The sequence below is a fragment of the Cuculus canorus genome, chromosome 6 (genome assembly GCF_017976375.1).
Source record: "Cuculus canorus isolate bCucCan1 chromosome 6, bCucCan1.pri, whole genome shotgun sequence".
In the NCBI taxonomy this organism is placed as follows: domain Eukaryota; kingdom Metazoa; phylum Chordata; class Aves; order Cuculiformes; family Cuculidae; genus Cuculus; species Cuculus canorus.
This window is the reverse complement of record NC_071406.1, coordinates 36,837,757-36,860,025: the sequence shown is the minus strand read 5'-3', so window position 1 is coordinate 36,860,025 and position 22,269 is coordinate 36,837,757. Positions and strand designations below refer to the sequence as shown.

General features: G+C 40.8%; 1 long non-coding RNA gene across 3 annotated transcripts; it reads left to right on the top strand.

Moving 5' to 3' along the window:
* Positions 1-485: 485 nt before the first annotated feature.
* Positions 486-21,007, top strand: LOC128852548 (uncharacterized). Of its 3 annotated transcripts, none has more exons than XR_008450471.1 (5): positions 486-1,486; positions 2,094-2,158; positions 10,720-10,937; positions 20,004-20,095; positions 20,919-21,007. It is a non-coding gene; the product is annotated as an uncharacterized LOC128852548 (long non-coding RNA). The 3 variants fall into 3 exon arrangements; XR_008450472.1 differs by having other exon boundaries at positions 19,965-20,095; XR_008450470.1 differs by having other exon boundaries at positions 19,885-20,095.
* The last annotated feature ends 1,262 nt before the right edge of the window (positions 21,008-22,269 follow it).

The window sequence follows — 22,269 nt, the reverse complement described above, 5'->3', positions numbered from 1 at the left end:
GTGATGAGAGCATAAAATGCTTGCCCTAATATGTAGCTCAATAAAGACACAAAGAGCAGTGCAAGAAATGTAACATTAAAAATCTTGCTCTTCTATTTACTGGCAGAAAAATGTCAAGATTTTATCACTTTCCAGGTGGTTTGATACCACTTCATTGACTTGGGCAACTGTGCAGTATGGGGAGATGTCAGTCGGTGATCTTTATATATGTTTGTAATCAATAGTTGTTTAAGTAAGAAGAGGTGGGTCTCAGGAATGGATTTGTGCTGCTCAGAGAATGACTGGAAATGAAATATTCTTTATTGCTGGAGTATTAAAGAGTTTACAGGAGTCAAGGGGGAAAAAATAAGAGTGAGTAAGAAATATTGATGTGTTTATAGAATTGAAGTGTCCATAAAAAAGCATCTCTTAGGTGATGAAAGCTAGAGGTGAAAGATAGACAACAGTATCAGTGTTTCAGAAAGAGGAGTTGGAAACGGAATTAATTTAATCTCTGGTTATTGCCATGGACACAGCTCTTGACTAAACCCGCAAGTTTCACCTCTGCCCTGTGATTAATGCGACAAATTCCTTTGAGATGCACTGATTGATAGAGTTTCTGGGTGATAATTAGCAGTAAGTCCTGAAATAAATCCTAATCTAACATGTTGTGATTGTTCACTGTAATTGATTACATTACTGATAGCATAAATATAATTTCCTCTGCTTTATAGCAGGAAACTTAATCACTGGAAAGATAACCCGGTAGAAATGGCGTGCCCGTGCCTTTCAGCCCGGTGCTGTGAGCGTGATGGTGGGGATCCAGTTGTATCTCAGTGACAGCATAAATGCTCTTGTGATTGTACATCCCTTTCAGCTTCAGGAGGGGGTTGAGGGCTCTTCCTGTTTCTCTTACCAGCAGCGTGGCAGTTGCTTGGGCAATTCTTCATTAAGGTGGAAAAGGGACGCAAGATTCAGAAATATTTTATCCTTTTTAGTATGTCTTTGAGCTCCTTGAATTTCTCTTCTTGTGTGGAGCGTTGGTCCTGAGAGAACAGTAATCTTTGCCTGGCTCCAACAGGGCGCCTTAATGTCTGGAAGGAGACTGGCAAGGATGAAACCCTCCAAATCAGATGACTTTTATTTCATATCAAAGGGAAGCCTTGGTTTGTTCCTGCTCTCATTGGACATTTGGACTTCTATTATTTTACTGTAACATGGGGATCTGGAGTTACTCCTTCCTGTATCTTCATGCTGTCTCTGAAAGCTCAGCCCCAGGTGAGATCTGGAAGTGTAGTTGCCCTTTGACACAAGAGCTCAATTCAATCAGCCATCTTTAAGCACACCACCTCTGTGAGGCATCCCCATTGTGTCTGCTCATATGTATCTCATGGTCGCCACGTGTTTTTGGAGTGGAGGACTTCTGCTTTTATTTCAATTCCTTGAATAAAAACCTGCATCTCCCAGGAGATTTTCTGGACATCCAGCGCCTCAATTACTTTGTGATGTAAGTATTTACCTTCTCTTCTATTGAAACTTTTTGAATGTCGTTTCTAAAATTGGACTTTCACTGGGTCACTGCCTTGTTTCGGTTATTCTAGATATGTAGGGATTAGCCGGTAATTGAAGCTGGAGAACCATAACCAGAGGGTAAACTTTTCAGCCCCATGGATATATATCTTACTCAGTATAGTAACTGATAGACGTTTGTCAGATTTGCCGAGTGGCCTGAGGGGGAGTAGAACTTCTGACGTTCTATTTTACTTTCATATATGCTAATTTCATACCTTTTGTTTTAATTTAAATAAAGCTCTGGGCATTTGCTTTTACTTCAGTAAAATCTTTACATGCTTCCTGAAATTCTGTAGACCGAGATATAAACATTTGAATAAAACAGGGGTGAACACGACTGAATAATTGGTTATTAATTTGCAGGAAGACAATAGGTATTTAAGGAGACACAAAAAATCTGCATATAAAATGTTTAGCATAAAGACTACAACATCTAACATGATGAGACAAGTAAGAACTCATCAACAGAGGGGCCTCTAATTGGAGTGGCACAGTAAGGAAGACAAAGAAAACTGACTTTGTAACCTTGGTTGTTTTTTTAGGGAATGAAATTTGTCAAGAAACCTGGGAGAAATCTCATTCCACTGTTTACAGCCATATCATCAAGGTAACAGAACAAAACGTGTTGAAAGGAAAAAAGCATCAAAGATTCTGTGAAAAGAAATAGCAGGCTGGGATAGATGGAAATGCTCCCTCTGAGTCAAATCAAGCCTTAGAGCAGAATAATACTCTCTTATGTGTTATCTTCATTAGTAACTATTCTGTATCCTATTTAACAAGTATTCCTGTGAGTGGCAGAACGCGTGACGCTTGATTTTCTCCAGTGCCATCTGTCATGTGGAGTCTCTAATAATGGTCGAATCTGCTCCGTAAACACTTCTTCAGTCAGAATAATAATCTGTCTCCTTGGTCATTTCATGCCATCTCTTCTGACAAACCCGGGAGCCGAACACCTTTGGTACTTCTACCTTGGTGTCAAGTAGGGCTGAGCCTTAAGCGTGGGTGAGAAGGTCTGTGGTGTTTGATGAGTTACAGGGTGGGGGATGATGAATGATGGGAATTTATAAGTTCTGTTTCCTTACAAAGGAGAGAATGCTGAGCTGGGCTTAGGAAAGGAAACTTTCTCCTGTAGTAGTTTCACACTCTTCTGGTTATTTTCTATTTGTGAACAATCAATTAATGATGCTAAAAGACTGAGATGCATTCAGGATGTCCAATTTGATCCAAGCTGGCTGACCACAACTCCACAAGCTGCAGCAGTCCATCTGTCATGAGTAACAAGCATTTAGGCTCACAGAAGATGTGATGTTAGGCATCTCTGCGTCATCTTTTCCCAGACTGACTTTCAGCCTCTACTTGGAAAGGGATCCTGCTGAGCACCTAATTCAGCTGTCACGTATTGCAATGTAATTCCATTAACTCAACTGCGATGGGGTTAATCCTCATTTACATGAGTATTGACAACAGGAGAAGGCGGCCCTCAGTACCTCCTCTGAAAAATGTAATTATTTGGTGCATATAGAGATTGATCAGACCCTGCTGGAGAGGAGGAAAAGCCTCCCACTGATTTCTCTAGTCTTTGGGCCATTATTAGAGACTTCTATTTCATTTTAAGGTACAAATAAATAGTCTTAAGAGCGGTGATCGAGCAATGCTGGGCCTGTTTGGAAGATGAATTAGTTGCTGAAAAGAAATGAAAGCTTATATGAGCGGTACTGTAATCTAAAGGATAAACCGTTGTTTTCTTAACAGCAGTAGTTATTTCAGTAGACTGCGCTTTTATCACTGAATAACAAACGCTATTTAAATCCCCGCTTGGAGCTGGCTGTCACTAAAATACTGGTAATGCTTTGAGCAGGTAGAAAAACATTGTCATTAAGGTCAAGGATCGGAGCCTTCTCTTTTGTAGGGAAATCTCCATCATGTGAATATGTCTCCATTATGATAAAATAAGGAAGTAAACTACAAGGAGGTCATTGACTGTAAGAAGCAATTTTCCAGCTCTTATTGCTTCTGATACTCTACAGTGTAATTCGCAAACAGAAGCATAAATCAACAGCAACCTTTTCCAGCAGGTTAGTGGCGAAGTGAGGGGGGATAAAGCCACACAACACAGGATATAAAATTGCCAGGACCAGTTTCCTGGAATCATTCTTAAAAGAAAGCGGAACATTTCTTTCTTATAATTGCAAAGATAGTTCGTGAAACCCTGCATATTTTACAAGTGATCCAGAGCATCCAGTATAATAAGTCTCTCTGCTGTAAAAAATACGAACAAGCAAACAAACAAATGTGAGCGTTCATATAAATTCCCCCGCCACGCTGGTGAATTTTCCTATCACACGCATGGCTGCTTCCTATTCTGGCACTTACTTTATCACAACATTTACAAAGGCTTCTAGGCCGCAAACAAGTAGTTTGAAGAAAAGTATGTGGGGGCTGCTGTGTCTCATAAATACCGCTTTCCTCCGTTTCTTGGTGGTATACGCTCAGCTACGACAAACCTGCAGGCTCAGCTATAAATTGTATGGGTTTATTTCCCAGCATCTCTCAGAGTAAAAGTTATCTCAATCCTTTGATGCTTCTTCGTGGACAGCACTGCTTACAACCCTGGCAGAGGAGGCAATTAGGGTGAATTTAAGAGTAGGATTGCGGCCCCTGAATTTACAGTTTGACTTTGGTAAATTGTTCACTTAATTTCTGTTAGTTTAATGTATCAGGATTACCCCAGGCTGTCGGTGGTCCGAGCTGTGTGGGCAGGTCTTTTCCACGCTGCTGTCCTCCTTACGAAGGGCACAGTTTGGGGATCGTGCGTACGTTTATAATATTACCTGTAGTGGTTGATATACTGAGACTTAGAATGAGGGCAAACGTGGTGAGCGCTAAAGGCTTTTAATTGTTAATAAAAGAGGAAGAGGAAATGTCAATGTCTAGGACTTGAACCTGTGATCAGGATTTCCAGTTGCTGTTCAATCCTACTGTTGGCTGACTGTGATTCCTGCTATGGGGTTGTTACCTGGGTACCTCTTTGGTAAGGTTAAGCTTTCATCGTGAGGTGGTCCCACTGTAACAAATTGATGGCTGAAGTCGAAGCTAGCTTGTTGTTCTGAACTTGATGTTTTGGGCATTTATGTTTTTAATAATTCATTCCTGTCCACGCCTAATTTTCGTAGGAACCGGTCTGTATCCCCTCCTATATCCAAGCATCTTATAAAAGGCCGATATTTTCAGAGAAGCTGAGATTTCCAAGTGCCCTTGCCATTCCCTTTTTCAATTCTATGGAATTTTAGTTCGTGATATTTAGAAAATGGGTCTTACCTAACAACTTAATCTGTAATTTGTTGCTTTTAAGTAATGCTGAGGAGAACTGACTATTGAGATGGGTGTTTCCTTTGGTATCTCCTTCAAGTACAGTTGACTGCTCAAAGCCTGTCAGCTGCCAATGTGTTGCTGCTAGTGTGAGCAATGAGATTTGTTCTGTTTTGGTGGAGCTTCCCAGATAATTAAGAATAAATAGTTTTTTTTAGGATGCTGTGTGTATATATACGTGTAAATTTTAAATTAATAAACAAACCTTGCTGTAAAAATGTCAGGAACAGAAGTTGCTATTTGCAAAGCTGTCGGTGAAGGAGAAATTAAAATGGAAAATAGAAAATAAAATCTAAGTCTATTCAATACCAGAATCGTAGGAAAACATCTGCTGCTATATTTTGATATTAAACTGTACGTACTTTTTCCATCCAATTTAAAGAAGTTCTACTGTGAGCGGGGGCATTGGTAACGAGTTTTGCCCTTCAGCTGGTACAGTAAGTTATTTGTAACTGAATCTATAATTCTGCTAATTTGTTCAGTGCCATTTTTAACAAGCGAGAAACTTGCTAATGTGAAAAGCCAACGTTTGGGGAGAAAACAAGCTGTATGAAGTCCATGTTTCGATACGATGCTTGCAAGCACATTTTAGCCTTAAGGAGCCGGGTTGGTCCCTCGGTCCGTTTGAGGCTCCAGACAGCAGCAGCCCTAAGGATGTGAAGTTAAGAGTGCACCTGGGGGAGATGCATCGATGGTATATGAGCTGTTAACGAAGAATGTTTAACCTTCTAGATAGAAAGCAACAAAATAGTCTGGCACAACTCGCATATGCCAGTTGGTGAGTGGTAATTACATGTCAGTCCTGCTGCTCTCCTTTTGACATGGGGAAAGGGTGAGGGCAGGGTAGCTGCATCCTTCCCTTCTGCTGATCTCCTTCTTCACGGCCTCGGAATGTTTTGCTCATCCCACATAGCACTCACATTTTCCCCATCTGCTTAAATCATCATTCAAATTACAATTAAATTCAAAATTAAGTATTAAGGGTGAAAAGCAGGAGAGCTTTGCCATGGCTGGTCCTCGCAGCACTTACAATATAAATAGTTCTGCACAAATAAGTAAGCCAAGGAAAAAAACATGGGGTTTTTTTTTTCCACGTCCCATGGTTTTACTTTCTCCTGAAACAAAGATTTTCTCCGTATCCTGAGTAAAACTTTGAGAAGGACCTTTTTTATTCCCTGAAAGAGACTGAGTGGGATGTATCTGTAAAAGATTACCAGTTTTGAGTCTTCGTCTCTCTTTCAGAACCATTTCAAAAGGAAGGAGTTTTTTGTCTTTTTTTGGTAAATCTATACTAGGAACCCAGCTCAGAATGTCGCACCTGTGAAATTAAAGTGCAGAAAATAGCTAACAGCAGCCAAATGCTGTGATTTGTTGTTTGACTGGGATAGGAAAATTACAAAAAAATCTCACACAAACCTGTCTTTTTTGTATTTGTGATGTGCTTTTCTGAGATAGAGCTTGTAAACCAGAATCCTTTGGAGAATATTCAACCATTTTTCCTTTATATCTGAAGGAAACTCAAACTCAGTCACCTGTGTAATCTGTAGGTGAAACCTTTCTAAATAATAAGTGATGAAACACACAGCAAAAAGTGGCCGGCAGACAAGACCCTAATAATGAAAGGAGATGATGACAAAACAGGGTTTTATTTGTTATAAATATGTGGATTTTAAGGTAATTATAGAAGAAATCTTTATTTTAGATGTGTTTCATCTTACTACTTATCTCTGTGCATTTAAAATATGGGTTTTTATGATATGAACACCTTCTTAAAAGTGCCTTTTACATCTTTCTTCGTGATACTGTTTTGCTGATAGATAAAGAGGTGAAAAAAGCTTTGTGCTGGTATTAACGCTCCTGGTTGTCTGCCAGGGCTCCACATCCCATCGGGGCTTTCGATGTGGGTCAGCATGAGGCACACCTCACCCATTGAAAATTTATATTTCTTTAATAGATTTGAAATTTTATTTCCACGTGTATAAACAGAAGGACGTTGCCAGCAGGACCTCTGTTCTTAGATGAGAATCCCTCCCTATAAATTATCCCTGGTCTGCATAATAACGAGGTCATTTGTATGGAAATGGATGCGCTCCTTTTCTGCTGTTGGCTCTCCAGCAATTCATGAACTGCGCTTTGCATTATGAGAAGTGCTTCGTGAATCAGATGAAAGGCAAAATTGAGACACTGGTAATTTCCAATTTCCTTTGATAGATACTGGTCCAAATGTGAAGGCGGTGAAAGGTCCAGAATGTTAGACAGAAGGAGGTGTAAGCGATGATAATGCGAGGGGAGTCGGATGTTGTTACAGATAATAGTCTCTTCCTCAGGTGATAAATATAGGACAGTAGAGACATTTAGCAAAAGATAAACAATTAGCCTAGCCAAGGGTGTTTACTTTAATAGAGAGAGATGCCTTTTATCTTTGCATCATGCTGATGTGTTATTGACTCTTATCAATCAAAACCAAGAGTATCTTCAGTACGTTAGCAAAGCAGGTATTTGCCCCACTACTTGTTTTAATTGCCTTAGATAATGAAGGTTTCTGAGACGGGCACTGTGGGGATTCATAAATATAGTTGACTCAGATTTTTTTTTCAAGAAACTCATTATAAGTTCACGTATAGATTTTTAGAGTACATTTTATTGTCTGTTAATTCTTTGGGCTGGCATGAGCTCATTCACTTGTTCTGCTCCATCTCCTTACAAATGAAGAAGGAGCTGTACAGGCATCAAAGTGCTGATCTGCCCACCTGGTGCATCTCCTCTTCATTAGGACAATCCCAAAATGTTCTTGTCTTTCCTTACCTGGGCTTTCTTCTGTCTAAGACGAAAGCCTAAACTTCTGGGCAAAGGCAGCATGGGATTTCTGTAGTTGGTGCACACAGACACTGCCCAGGCAGCACTGGTACTTGGGTGTGCCATGAGCATGATCAAATACAGCTTCTGCGTTTGTATCTGATGGATATCATTACACACAACCATTTTGCACACACGTAAGTCCACCTTTCTATACTATCTATGTATATAAACGGCCTCAAGTTGTGCCAGTGGAGGTTTAGGTTGGATATCAGGAAAAATTTATTCACTGAAAAGGTTATCAAGTGTTAAAACAGGCTGCCCAGAGAAGTGGTGGAGTCCCCATCACTGGAAGCGTTCATAAAACGTGTAGGCATGGCACTTCTTGGCATGGTTTAATGTGGATCAGGCAGTGTTAGGTTTACGGTTGGACTCAATGATGTTAAGGGTCTCTTCCAACCTCGGTGATTCTGCAATTCTAAGCTAATGCAGGCAACTCCAGGCAGAAGTAGCAAATATTTCAGGGGTGGTATCTCCAGGGAATAGCAAGAATTGTGAGAAAAGTCATAGCAGAATTTTAGTTTGCGCCAGTTCATTTTGAGATTCACCAGGCGATGAGTGAAGGCCAGAATTTTCTTAATGATGTTATTAATGGAGTTTTGGGTGTGTATTTACCTCAGTTAAATGTTGGATTGGCTGCCTTAGCTGCCAACGGCTGGACAGAAACGTAGGAACCTAGGAAACTTGAAAGGTATTCTGGTCATTTGCCGGTAAAGCTAATGCTGCATTTGCCCTGTGGGTGACGTTCCCAACTCCAGGGAGAAGGCATACTACATGTTTGTATATGGAAATCCATCACAGGTATTCATCTTGACCTTTGAATGCTTGGTTATTATTGCGTCAGGATGAAATATTGGAAAATAGTTTTCCTTAAAACAAAAAAACCCAACAAGCGACAGAAAAGAAAAAGCAAACACAAGAAAACAGGTGGAATAGAAGTGGGGCTTTTTCTTACTATATCAACTCCACCTTTTTCTTTCTCCCCAAGAAAATGCAGTTTGGAATGGAGTACGTAGAAAAGATGCTTTAAAGAGCCTTCCCTAATTGGCAGGGCATTTATTTATATGCATTTGACCCTGACTCATTACAGATCGTCATTAGGCACCACAGGCTATGCAGAAAGGGATGAACTGGCATAAATCAAACTGCATGCAACTTTTCCCTATCTTCACTGACTGTTCAGATTTCTTTTTTGAGTAATGCACAGAGAGAATATATATTTTCCCTTACTATTTGCAGAGGGAATACCATTCCTTATATTATCGTCACTCTCTCTATCCAATAACAATGGTAATAATGATAATCCTCATCGCATATGTATTTTTAAAGCAGAATATAATTCAGTGGAGATACAAGGACGTTATCTTTGCCATTGTTCATCTAATCTCTTGAGGATTTGTGTTTCTTTCTAGTGAGTAGCTGATCTTAAACTTTTCTGTCAACTTCTAAGATTAAAAGTTTCTACTAAACAGGTCTGAAGTGGCTTATCCCTCTGATTTTCACTCTGTCTGAGGGGGAAAAAAATCATTCATTCTTTAAAGTGTGTGACCTAGATGGATTTTTTTTCCTTTTCTATGGGGACAGTAAATCCAAAATGAATTATTTCTGAATTTCAATTGAAATCAGAATTGAATTCAAACTTTTCTGAGCAGGTTTTTTTTGCAGCCTCTATCTTTGATAATTTTTACCTGTTCTGTGTGGGTGGTATTCTTTCTGCCTCGATTTAGGCTGGTCTCTCCAAATGATCTGTCTAGACTGTATGTGCAGTGAAGCAAAAAAGTTTTCTCTGGAGGATGATGGTTAGAACCTATGTGGGGGTTCAGCTCTGCACCAGGACTGTGTCCCTTGTCTCGATATACTGAATTTCTCTGTTCCCTATAGAAACTACCTTTGTCTTCAGGCTTTTTTTGTCCTTTTCTGTTGATGTGGTTTTCCTTTATTTTTTCTTCTTCTCCCTCCCATTTTTCTTCTTTCTACCTGTCATAGTCGTCCTTTGATAAAAGAAAGATGATTTTTCCTGAAGAGATATCTCTCGGGACTTACTGTGGGGCATGTTTGTTCAACAGCTTAAAGATGACACCAGGATGCAGGCAGTATAAATTATCGATGCCAGTGAAGGTGAGAATTGAATCTCTCTGGTGTTCAGATTAGTAAAGATCACCCAAAACTGTAAATGTTAATCGAACACTATCCTTCATCCAGCAGATCCTCAGCCTCTATAGACTAGGAGGATTTTTTTTCTCCTTTTCAAAGAATTTTACAAGAGGGATTCTTTTTGGCACTTTTTGTGCTGATACCTAATTTTTATTTTATTATTCTAAATAGTCAATGGTGTTCTTATGCTAAATGCTTTGCAATTCATTACATCATTGTTTTGAAAGGTAAAAGTAACTGAGCATTTCTTTTCAACTGGAGCGCAGCTTTTTGGGTAAAAAAATAATACTTTATTTAGTAAAATATATATTTACATATATTTTATATAATATATATAAAAATCTGTACACTGCTATGTCTAGAACTTCTGACTAAAGTTAGGATGTATAAATTACAGCTCTAGAAATTATATATGTTATGCTAGAACAGGAGATGCTAGAGGCTGATCAAAGACTAAATTCTAGTAGTTAGGATTTTCATCTTCCAACCAGTAAAATTCGCCTACTTAGGAAACGATTGAAAGAGATCTTGTTTTCAGGTTTTATGCAATGCAGTTTCTTCTTTTATTTTTTCCTCTTGTTATAGCATGAATTTTTAAGTTCATATTGTAAATGAAGTTGGAATGACGGATAATGTCTCCTATATCAATTGCCCTGCACTTTTAGATAGCCTAAGAAATTTAGGAGAAAGGTGCAAAAATCAGGTTTTTGCTTTTGATCACAGCTTTCCTATCTCTTAAGACAGATCGTTTCTCTTTGCGGCTCTGTAATATACTGTCTGTCTCTTTAGTGTCATCTTTGAGAGCATACACCGCACTCCAGAAGGAATTACTGCCGTGAGGGAGAGTGCTTCTCTCGACAGCTTCTCCTGCAGTCAGCTGGAGGAAAGATGCTGATCCTGGTGCTCCTTCAGCTCGCAGAGGTTCAGTGAGCTACGACTGAGTTTCAAGGCCATGTGAATTTTCGGAGAAAGAAGGCTAAAGAAATACCTTTCTGCATCTAAATTTGGTGAGTTAAAGATGGCACAGGAAACCTTGCAGGAGAATTATTTGCTCCAGCTCAAATTCCAGGCTGTCCAATGATTCAGGTCCCATCTTACTGACGCAATTCCTGGTTTTTCAGCACTGTTCCCTCAGCTGAACAGAGCAAAGCCTAAGTCTGTAATAAATCTGTTTAATTGGAATAGTACTCTGAAATTATTTTCTGTTAAAGGGTACATTTTTTATTCTGTTTTATGATTATGTGTCTACATATGCACAGAGACGAGAAGGCTCTGAGGAGAACTTATAGTGACCTTCCAGTACCTGAAGGGGCTACAGAAAAGCTGGAGAGGGGTTGTTCACAAAGGCTTGTGGTGACAGGACAAGGGGGAATGGGGATAAACTGGAGAGGGGCAATTAGACTGGACATAAGAAAGAATTTCTTCACCATGAGGGTGAGGAGGAACTGGTTGCCCAGGTTGGCCAGAGCAGTGGTGGCTGCCTCATCCCTGGAGATGTTCAAGGCCAGGTTGGATGGGGCTTAGGCAGCCTGATCCAGTGGGAGATGTCTGCCAGGGGGTGGGACTGGGTGATCTTTAAAGGTCCCTTCCAACCCAAACTATTCTGTGATAAAGGATATATTACATCCTTTAGGTTCAGTTAAAAAAAAACAAAGCACAACTCCCTACCCTAATGCTTTGAAGTAAGTTTAATATTTTAAATAACAATTTAACACGCTTATGTATAATAAAAATAGTAGAACAAACGTAATCATAGAAACAGTGTTTTTAGAGATAAGCATTTGTGTGAAGAATAATTGGGTTATTTTAAAATGAAGTCAGATCCTATTAATCTATTGATCTTACATTTAATAAGCTTTCAGCTACAAAGTGTGGGTGAACTTGCACTGCTTCTGTTGAAGCTGTAAACATGATAATAGTAATGCAATTACTAGACTGAAATTATTTGCATTCTATGTGTTGTTCTCTACTAAACATCTACCACGAAACTGTTGTCATAATTCTGCGCTTTTCTCAGGATTAAATAATGCCAAATGCTCTTAACTTCAGGAGGTCAAATACTTAATTTCAGCAATTCAAACTGAGCAAAACTTAAATCCTCCCCTGTATCTCTTATTTGGGCACTGTGCAAAGTTTTAACCTCCCAGTAGTCTAAATTTGCTTTGAAAACCTGCAGGACAGTGGGGTCAGCTGAGTAACTTCTTTACATTAAGTATATAAGTACATATTTACTTTTATGCAAATTAGATACTAATTGTTTTCTGTTATCCTGACAATATCTTTGAAAAGGAAACCACTCCTTATGGATGCTTCTGTCTCATCTTTTGATAAATACTGACATTAGCAAAGCCACATAGTATTATTTCTTGCTGCTATTTAAGAGCCGATATGGTAGTACAATTCCTCACTGTGTGCGATCCGCTGTGGTGCGATGTGGAAGAAATAGTTGACTCTCCACTGATTTTTGCAATGCTAAACTCTGTTCTGTATTGACAGGCTTAAAGAGTTGGGGTTGTTGAGCCTGAAGAAGAGAAGGCTCCGAGGAGACCTTCTAGCAACCTTCCAGTACCTGAAGGAGCTCCAGGAACGCTGGAGAGGGGCTGTTCACAAAGGCTTGGAGTGATAGGACGAGGGTGTTCGGGTATAAACTGGAGAGGGGCAGATTTAGACTGGACATAGGGAGGACGTTCTTTGCAGAGAGGGTGGGGAGGCCCTGGCCCAGGTTGCGCAGAGCAGTGGTGGCTGCCCCATCCCTGGAGGGGTTCAAGGCCAGGTTGGATGGGGCTTGGAGCCCCTGATCCAGTGGGAGGTGTCCCTGCCCAGGACTGGATGGGCTTTGAGGTCATTTCCAACCCAAACTATTCCATGATTTCCATGTACGACAAAGACACACTAACAGAGAGGTGAGGAAGTTTGATACTATATCGATCAGCATCCACTGCGGCTGTTAGCCAAAGGTGAAGGGATTATTTGATTTTTATAGTAGTAAAAGGAAGAGGAGAATCCTCCAAATATTGTGCCTCTTTAGACCCACTTCTCATGAGTGAGGATGAGTGTTGGCCTTCAAATGCGCAACACAGCACCACAGCAAACAGTGCCAGTTGTTTATAATGTGAAGAGATGGTGGATTTGGCAGGATGTTAAAGACAAGTATGAAGTGTGTTACGTGACTGAGTGGCTTAAGGAAAAGCTTACTCTTGTTCTTACTTAATTTCTAGTCGACTTTGCACAATTTAGTCTTCAACACGTAGACCGTGTTTTATACCATGATTTCGGTGCTCACAAGAGAGTCTATTTGTTGCCCAGCACAGTGATGTAGAATATCCTGCATTCTCTAATCAAACACCACAGCAAGAAAATAGAGTGGATTAGGCTTTCAATTTATTTATTTATTTTCTTTCCCCCCCACAGTTCTTTTCTTTTTTACTGTTTTTTTGGGATGAGTAAGATGTGTTTGTCGTAAATGTGTTTGGGAAATTGGCACCAAATTCAGTTCGCGAATGTTACAGGTAAAGGAGAGAATTGTGTTTCAATGTGTGAAGAAAACGAAGGTTTAATTGCACATTTTATGGCTGTGGAAGTTTAGCTTCTACAAAGAGCCTATCATTGCTACAAGCAATAGGGCTTGGAAGTGATTTAATGTTTTATTTCTGTTAGTAACTTTTGCACAGCTGACTGGAAGTGAAAAATTGAGTTTTTATTAATCTGTGATCAAATAAAGCGCACCTTTAGCAAGTTTGCAGATGACGCTAAGCTGAGTGGAAGCGTGGATCTGCTGGAGGGTAGGAAGGCTCTGCAAAGGGATCTGAACAGGCTGGACTGCTGGGCTGAGACCAATGGCATGAGGTTTAGCAAGGCCAAATGCCGGGTCCTGCACTTGGGGAATAACAACACTATGCAGTGCTACAGACAAGGAGAAGTCTGGCTAGAAAGCTGCCCAGAGGAGAAGGACCTGGGGGGCGTTGGTTGACAGCCGACTGAACATGAGCCAGCAGTGTGCCCAGGTGGCCAAGAAGGCCAGTGGCATCTTGGCTTGTGTCAGAAAGGGTGTGACCAGCAGATCCAGGGAGGTGATTTTCCCTCTGTACTCGGCACTGGTGAGACTGCACCTTGAGTACTGTCTTCAGTTCTGAGTCCCTCACCACAAGAAGGATGTTGAGGCTCTGGAGCGTGTCCAGAGAAGAGCAACAAAGCTGGTGAGGGGGCTGGAGAACAAGTCTTACGAGGAGTGGCTGAGAGACCTGGGGTTGTTTAGCCTGGAGAAGAGGAGGCTGAGGGGAGACCTTATTGCTCCCAAGTGACAGGGGACAGGACAAGGGGGAATGGCCTCAGGCTCTGCCAGGGGAGGTTCAGGCTGGACATCAGGAAAAAATTTTTCATGGAAAGGGTCATTGGGCACTGGAATAGGCTGCCCAGGGAGGGGGTGGAGTCACCTTCCCTGGAGGTGTTTAAGGGACAGGTGGACAAGGTGCTGAGGGGCATGGTTTAGGGACTGTTAGGAATGGTTGGACTCGATGACCCAGTGGGTCCTTTCCAAGCTGGTGATTCTATGATTCTATGAAATTCCAAAGAGCTGTATTGCAAGCATATGCATATCCCTCTTGATTCCTTCATTTAAAAGGTTATCTTTAAAGGTTTCATAGGGAATGATATTTATGTGTGGAAATTATGTGTTTGCAGACAAAGAATTATGTTTGAGTTGCAGCAGAGGATAAGAAATCTTATTTTTCTCAGATTAGGAGAATTTTCAAGAGGAAATCGTGTGGGTTGGGGATCTCTTGATCCAGCACCTCTGGGTGGTTGGGCTGGATGATTCTGGTCCAACATTATTCCGCCGGTGGACTTGGTCTAAAAAGCATGTCATTAAGGTTAACTATTCCTTAACTTTGTTTTCTGCTGAAAGTATCTAATTCAATCAAAACCCAGAAACAACAGTATATGAATAAAACTATGGTGAAGGAATTATCAACAAATAAGGGAATGGTTGAAATTACATAAAGGTTGAAGAAATAGTCCTAATTCTAGTTATTAGCCAATAATAGAAAATAACAAATATCAGTATAATTAAATTATCAGCTTAAATCTTACTTGGTTTATCTGTACCTTTAATAAAAGAGTGTATAAGTAATAATATATAAATTTAAAGGGCCAGACATGCACCTAGGGGAACAAGACATACATGTTCCAGAAGCTCGTACTAGAACAGACCCCCACTGCAAAAAGATGTTTTTTCCTTTAATTGAATTCCTCTTCCAGTCTGGTTGGTGTTTTGAACTGCTATTTAAAAGACTCGTCTCCAGGGAAACAAAATCTATGTGGGACCGAGAGACTCTGACTGACAAATTAAAGTGTGCTTGTAGTCAGAAAAAAAAGTGACTCTGGAAAAATGACACTGTGGGCTTCCATATTTTTCTTTCTCTGAGACTTCCAGATCAAATTGGCTCAGCTGACAAGTCAATCAGTGGTTTTTCTAACGGCCAGGTTTTGGCTCAGCGTGGGAGCTGAAGATCAAGCTGCGGTATTTCTTCCTCTTATTGCATTGACGCTGGCTGTCAGACCTGAGATGGTGTTATTACCTGCGATGCACAAGGCAAACCCCAACTCAGTTACCTTATTTTCTCAACAAGGAAATGATTCCTGCTTGTTTGTGGGGTCTTTATATTTTATTCCAGCCTTCATTTACCTTCCCCAATTTATAGAATTGTAGGATCACAGAATCATTAAGGTCAGAAAAGCCCTCTCAGCTCATCCAGTCCAACCATCAGCCCAGCCCCACCGTGCCGAATAAACCATGTCACAAAGCACCACATCTACACGCTTTTAGAGCTCCTCCAGGGATGGGGGGGGACTCAACCCCTGCCCTGGGTGCAGCCTGTTCCAATGTTTTACCACTCTTTCGGTAATGCTGAGCTTTTATTTGGATGTTGCATTATTTTAATCTGCTGGGACTCTTACTTGAAGAAAAGTTCAAGCTTGGAGTAGGTCAAGTATCTAACACCTTTCTTGACAGGTAATATAGCTACTTTTAAATAGTTTTTTTCATCATTTGCTGCTTCTTCAATCCTTTTTCCGACTTTCCTGTTATAAAGGTGGAGGATGACTAGAAATGGAGCAGACAGCAAGGTGTGGAGAGCAGGAACCTGCTGAAAAACCTGTGCAGGTCATTAACTAGAAGATACAGCAATGTCACCTGAGAATAAGCACTGTCAAGGAGCTGGTTTAGCAAGCCAGGAGGAAAACGTGCTTAGAATGGGTATGAAATCTTTTACAGATCCAGAGAGCCAGTTCTCAGGTTTAGCACAGTGGCTCGTGGCTTAGAGTCCAAGACTGAAAGAGAGTAATTAATGTGTTAGGATATCGGCTCCTCCTCACAGCGCCTAATGGTGTTACGGCTGTGACATCTGCTTTCCAGAAGTGCATTAAAGCCTCCTGGTCCAGGTGACAGCATCTCCTGTGCGAGGATGGGCTGAGAGAGTTGGGGGTGAGAAGGCTCCGGGGAGACCTTAGAGCAGTTCCCAGTGTGGAAAGAGGCTCCGGGAGAGCTGGGGAGGGAGCCTTGATCAGGGAGGGCAGGGAGAGGACGAGGGGAAGGGTTTGAAGCTGGAAGAAGGTGGATGGAGATGAGATCTTGGGAAGAAATGTTTGTCTGTGGGGTGGGGAGGCCCTGGCCCAGGTTGCCCAGAGCAGTGGTGGCTGCCCCATCCCTGGAGGGGTTCAAGGCCAGGTTGGGTGGGGCTTGGAGCCCCTGATCCAGTGGGAGGTGTCCCTGCCCATGGCAGGGGGTGGGACTGGGTGATCTTTAAGGTTCGTTTGGAATGGAGCTTGTCCGGAAGAAATGGACAGCGTTAGAGGAATGTTTCTGCTATGTATATGCACGTTTAGAAGTTCACCTAAGAGACTGTACTTATTTTTTTCAGGGCAAACAATCAGCAGTGCTTCAAAATTGGATAAATTTCAGGTTTGGGGCTGTTACTCAATAAGCAACAGTGCAGAAGTCTGGTTTGTTCATGCCTTCTCTCATAATTTTCTCTCTGTGAGAACTGTTTTTGTAGGACAACAGTTTATTTTTGATAGTTTTTACTTTTTTATTTCAAATAATATTACTATTTTGTTGTTTATAAAAAGAAAGATTTATACATACCTTACGTTTGGGTTGGAATGGCACGAGATGAGGTTGATCAGGACATTGTTCCTCTGTCTTGCGTTGTCGAAGGTTTATGGAATATGCACTCTGTCCTGGACAGGTGAGCTTCACCTTTGTGGTTAAAGAGTGAGCAGATTTGCTTCTGCGTGACCTTTACTCTAGAGCTCAACTTGTTATTTCACCCGTTCTGGCCTCAGCTCAATAAGTGTACTGGAGTAGTGGATCAAGATATGGAATTGATATTAAACTCATCTTCATTTCCTACAGAAACTGATGAAAGATGAGCTGGGAGGATTACCCTCCGTCTTGCGAGCAGATGCAATGGGACTTTACGTGCTCGCTGAGTTCTCTCCCTTCTCGTGCATAGTGGGAATGGTAGATGCTCTTCACTGCATGCCTGGGCAGTGACAGTTGTCTTCTGGAAAACAGGAGTTTGACACGAGCCCCCTCTTTAATGCTTAAGTTGGAAAAAAATTTAATTGTATAATACTTAACCATTTCAAGCCAGAAAGCATATTTTTTTAACATAATTCAATAGGCTTCCTTTGTTCCCGTGAAACCAGCAGTGTCACACTAATGATAGCAATCTTGTTTCTTTTGTTACTTGTTTTGCAATATATTAAAATAAAGCCCCTTTTGGTACTATTTTTCAATCAGTCATTGTCAGACATTTATATTTGAAAATTTTTCACCTAAGTATATTATTATTCCAAAATGGTCCTTTCTGCAGATGAATGTTGCACTAAAATTTCCTCTAATTATTACTTTTGACATCAGTACTTTATTGAATTAGCTGTTTCCAATTTAATTATACTTGCTTCATTGTCTAGGTCACCTTTTAAACAAATTCATATCAGTATGAAATTGCTGGTATTGGAACTGGGTGGTGATGGGTCTGTTCTCATGAAGATAATTTCTCTTCTTTCGCTTACATTTGGGAAAGCTGAATTAACATTATGTTTTTAAAAGTGTTTAGAAATTTGTTATTAGTGGGAGTAAGAATCGATATAAAGCTTGCTTGTTTACTTCTTAAAAACATACGGGGTACAGTATTCTAATTAAGTAATTCTTAGTTTAATTACTAAGACTGGGAAAGATTAAGTCTTATTCTTTTTTTATTGTTATTTTTTTATTTCTGAGAGATGCAGTATAAGGGAGGGCTTCGTAGAAGCAAACACAAACATTGGCCTTTAGTCTGAAGAGCATAACGTATTGAGCTCTTATTCAGCACATGCTGAAGCCCTCAGGCAAACCTACTGGACTTGGATGAAAATAATCACAATCACAGTTGGTTTAGAATTAGGTTTTGAACTGAAATTTGGCACAACGCGTCATGGCCATAAATAAACCCAAATCTTGAAGGACAAGTCCAGTAATAGAACAGACATAACAGCAATGGTAAAATATATGATAACTGCAACAAGACTGTGTTGGTGCTTCAAACTCCTTACAAACATCTTTACGGGATCGTTATGCTTTCCAGTTGAGACTCGTTTTTAACGGGCTTGTATGGAGGATGTCAGCAACTGTTGTATTAACAAAACCAACGCTCAGCTCTTCTCCTATTCTTACTGCTGCTTGTTCTACTGAATGATTCTTTTTTTCTTTCTGATATATATGCCGTATCGGCAGGGCTTTGGTGCAAATGAGGTTTACGTTTGTATTAATATCAGTCTGTTTGCTTTGCATGAACACCACTATTCACATCTGACTGCTTTTCTTTCAGCAATTTTCACTCTTGGTCTGTGTTAAAATTTTAAAGGTTTTGAGTTCTTCTGATGAGATTATCATATGAATATGCTTATACATCTACGCATTTCTGTGATGATGTATATGTTAGATCAGTTTTCATAGTGCAGAATTCAAGAAAGCACCGGCTTTCGCCTGTCACCTAATTTATCAGCCAGAGAGATAAGACTGAATAAGATCTTTTTTATAAGGCCAAGCCATGAGGGATGGTCAGGAAGAGATGTCACACTGGTGAGTTCCTTCTGCATGTTTTTTTTCCCTCTCAGAAGTCTTCTTTAAGCACCATTCGAGTAGATTTAGATGTATAAAATCTCTGTTACGTGCCAAGTCCCTTAGCCACATGCAGGCGTGTGTTCAACACAGCTGCAAAATGGTAACACATAAATATCCAAAATGAGGGCTGGGTCTGACTCTGACCTTCAGCATTTTGAATCCCTATTCTGTAGGTTTGTTTTCACTGCTTATTCCATTTATTCACATTCCAGGGGAGCATGAGCAAGGCCTAATCTGCTTTAAGAGACTGGGTCCAATCAATATCGCGACACCTGGTGTGTTCCCTCCTGCAGCAGCGTCCCCATGGATGGCAGCTTTTTGTGAAAGCAGTCGCAAAGCTTGTTCTAGGTCACTGGGCATTTAGCAAACACATCTGATCCAGGCTAAGGTTTCTCGACCTGTTGTTCACCCCCATGAGAAATACGGAATAATCCGGTTGCATTATGCTGACTTTCAGTCAAAGGGAACAAGTGCTGACTCTCGTTTATCTCAAATGTAATAAGCCTGGCAGAAATTTTAATAATAGGATCACAGAACGGTTTGAGTTGGAAGGAACCTTGTGGCCCATCAAGTTCCACCCCCTACCATGGGCAGGGACACCTCCCACTGGATCTGGTTGCTCCAAGCCCCATCCAGCCTGGCCTTGAAGTCCTCCAGGGATCGGGCAGCCACCACTGCTTTGGGCAACCTGGGCCAGGGCCTCCCCACCCTCACAGCAAAACATTTCTTCCTGCTATCTCATCTCCAAACCATTCCCCCTCATCCTGTCCTTGCCCTCCCTGACCCAGAGCGCCTCCCGAGCTTTCCTGGAACCCCTTTCATCACTGGAAGCTACTCTGAGGTCTCCCTGGATTCGTCTCCTCTCCAGGCTGAAAAAACCCAACTCTCTCTGCCTGTCCTCATGCAGGAGGTGCTCCAGCCCTCAGACCTTCTTCGTGGCCTCCTCTGGACACACTCCAACAGCTCCATGTCATTCCAGGACTGAACACAGAACTCCAGGTGAGGTCTTTTCATACGCACCGATGTTTAATTCACATCACTGTTAAAATAATACCTTGGCACTGATGGGCGCACCGTTGCCCACTTGAGTTTTCTGGTATTTGCTGTGTATCTGATGAGGTATGAAAACACTTGATTCTTACGGGGCCACTCTCCACTCTGTCAGAGGGATGACTCTAAGATGATAGAATTAAGAGCTCAGCAATATTTCTTGTGCTCAGCTTGGAAAAAAAAGGGAGATGTTGGGAAAATCTCAGTGTGTTTTGCAGGAAAGTTTGACATTTCATAAACAATAACAACCGCATCTTTGAGAAATGTGTATTCTGAATTCATGGGAAATTTTGAAGAGGAATGGAAATTTCTTCCAAGGGGGGGAAAATGTAAAAACAGCATTTAATTTACATTGACACAATTCATTTGACAAGTCAACCATAATAATAGTCCACAGTATGCTGTTGAGTTATGTTATGCCAAATCATATTTTAAGGAATACAGTCTTTTAAGTGAATACAGATTTATTATCTCCATCTCTTTGTTGTTCTTGTTTCTCTGTAGGTGAAGGTTATACTCAAACTATAAAGTATTTTTGTTTCACTCAGCAGCTGCTGAGGTTGGAGGGAACAAATTAATTTTGGAAACTGTGTGTTAATGTGTTTCCAAAAGGAATGTTGTACAGATCGTATGTTTTGTGGCACATCTAAAAATATTATATGCTAGGAATTAGAAGAGAACCAAATTTCAAAATGTCAAAATCTCATGTGGACCCAGAGTTCTCCATGTCAGCCAGCTCTATTCAGTATGTATTTTCTGACTATTTTTGCAGCTGAAGAGCCTTTATCATAATCCCAAGTCCTCATGTGAAGAGGCCACTCATCATCAGCAACAGGCGGGAGCTGACCAGGTGAGAGACAGAAATGGTCATGGAATGGTTTGGATTGGAAGGGACCATAAGGCCCAGCCAGCTCCAGCCCCTGCCGTGGGCAGGGACACCTCCCTCTGGATCAAGGGCTCCAAGCCCCATCCGACAATGGTGACATCTGCAGATAATTCTGCATGTAAAAGTCCTGTGTTGAGGATTAAGATGCACAAACTTCATGTTTTGTGTAAATAGAGAACTTCCAGCTGATCTATTTGCTGCTTGATACATGGTCTCTGATATATGAACTGCTCTGCCCAAAAAGGCAGAAAATAGTGTCCAATCTCACAAGCTTAGGGCAGAGGTTATAGTGGAAAATGGTCTTGGGTCAGCGGCAGAGCTGGGAATAAACTGGAGCGTGTGGAGCATGAGATACTTCCCTTTGGGCAAGGTTATTTCGTGCCCTAGATCCACTTCAAGCCTGTCAAAATACTTCAGTAAAATGCTCAAAATAAAGGAAATAACACACAACAGAAGAATTACTAGAAAGCCTGCTAAAATAATGGGTATTTCAAAATAAAATAGTATAATAAGATGCTTTGGGGAAGCATGGGAGGTCACCACTACCAACTCTGCTTAAAACTCTCACCAAGAAAGAAGCTGTTTTATGTTGGGCTCCCTTATGTTTGTTTGGATAAATGCTCTAATTTCACTGATGAAAATATTTTGTAAAAACACAACTTTGACTGGATGCTTAATGTTTTCAGTCTTATGGAGAGATTTTATAAATGAGGCCCTGCAACTTTTATTTAGTGTCTTCAGGTGGTAAATTAACTACAAGAGGGCTTCCCTATTGTTCCCTGAAAGCAGTAAAAGCAGAAAAGAATCAAAAGCAAAACACTAATTTAAATCTGAGTGTAAAGGCTGGAGAGTTCAAAGAGAGCCGATCCTCGGTGCACAATAATGTACGATTCCTACGATGGCACAACTTCACAGAAATTAAATTTAAATATAGAGTATGTATTTGAATATATGAACAGCCCCCTTTATAAATTATACTTAAGTGTAATGGGCTTTGAATGGTGGAAATTAATCCAGTGATTTTCTGATATAAACTATTTGTCATGCAGCCAAAAATAACACACTTTCATTGCTTTACTTTTTAAAACATCCTTTGTTACTGAAACTAAGAATAAAGTTGAGGGGTTTTTTATGGCTATCAATCTGACTACCGGTTCACCGATGGATGCAAAGAGGCGCCTGCCTGCTGAATCCGTGCCGGCTGGCAGTCAAAGCCATGGAATAACAGTTTGCGGTT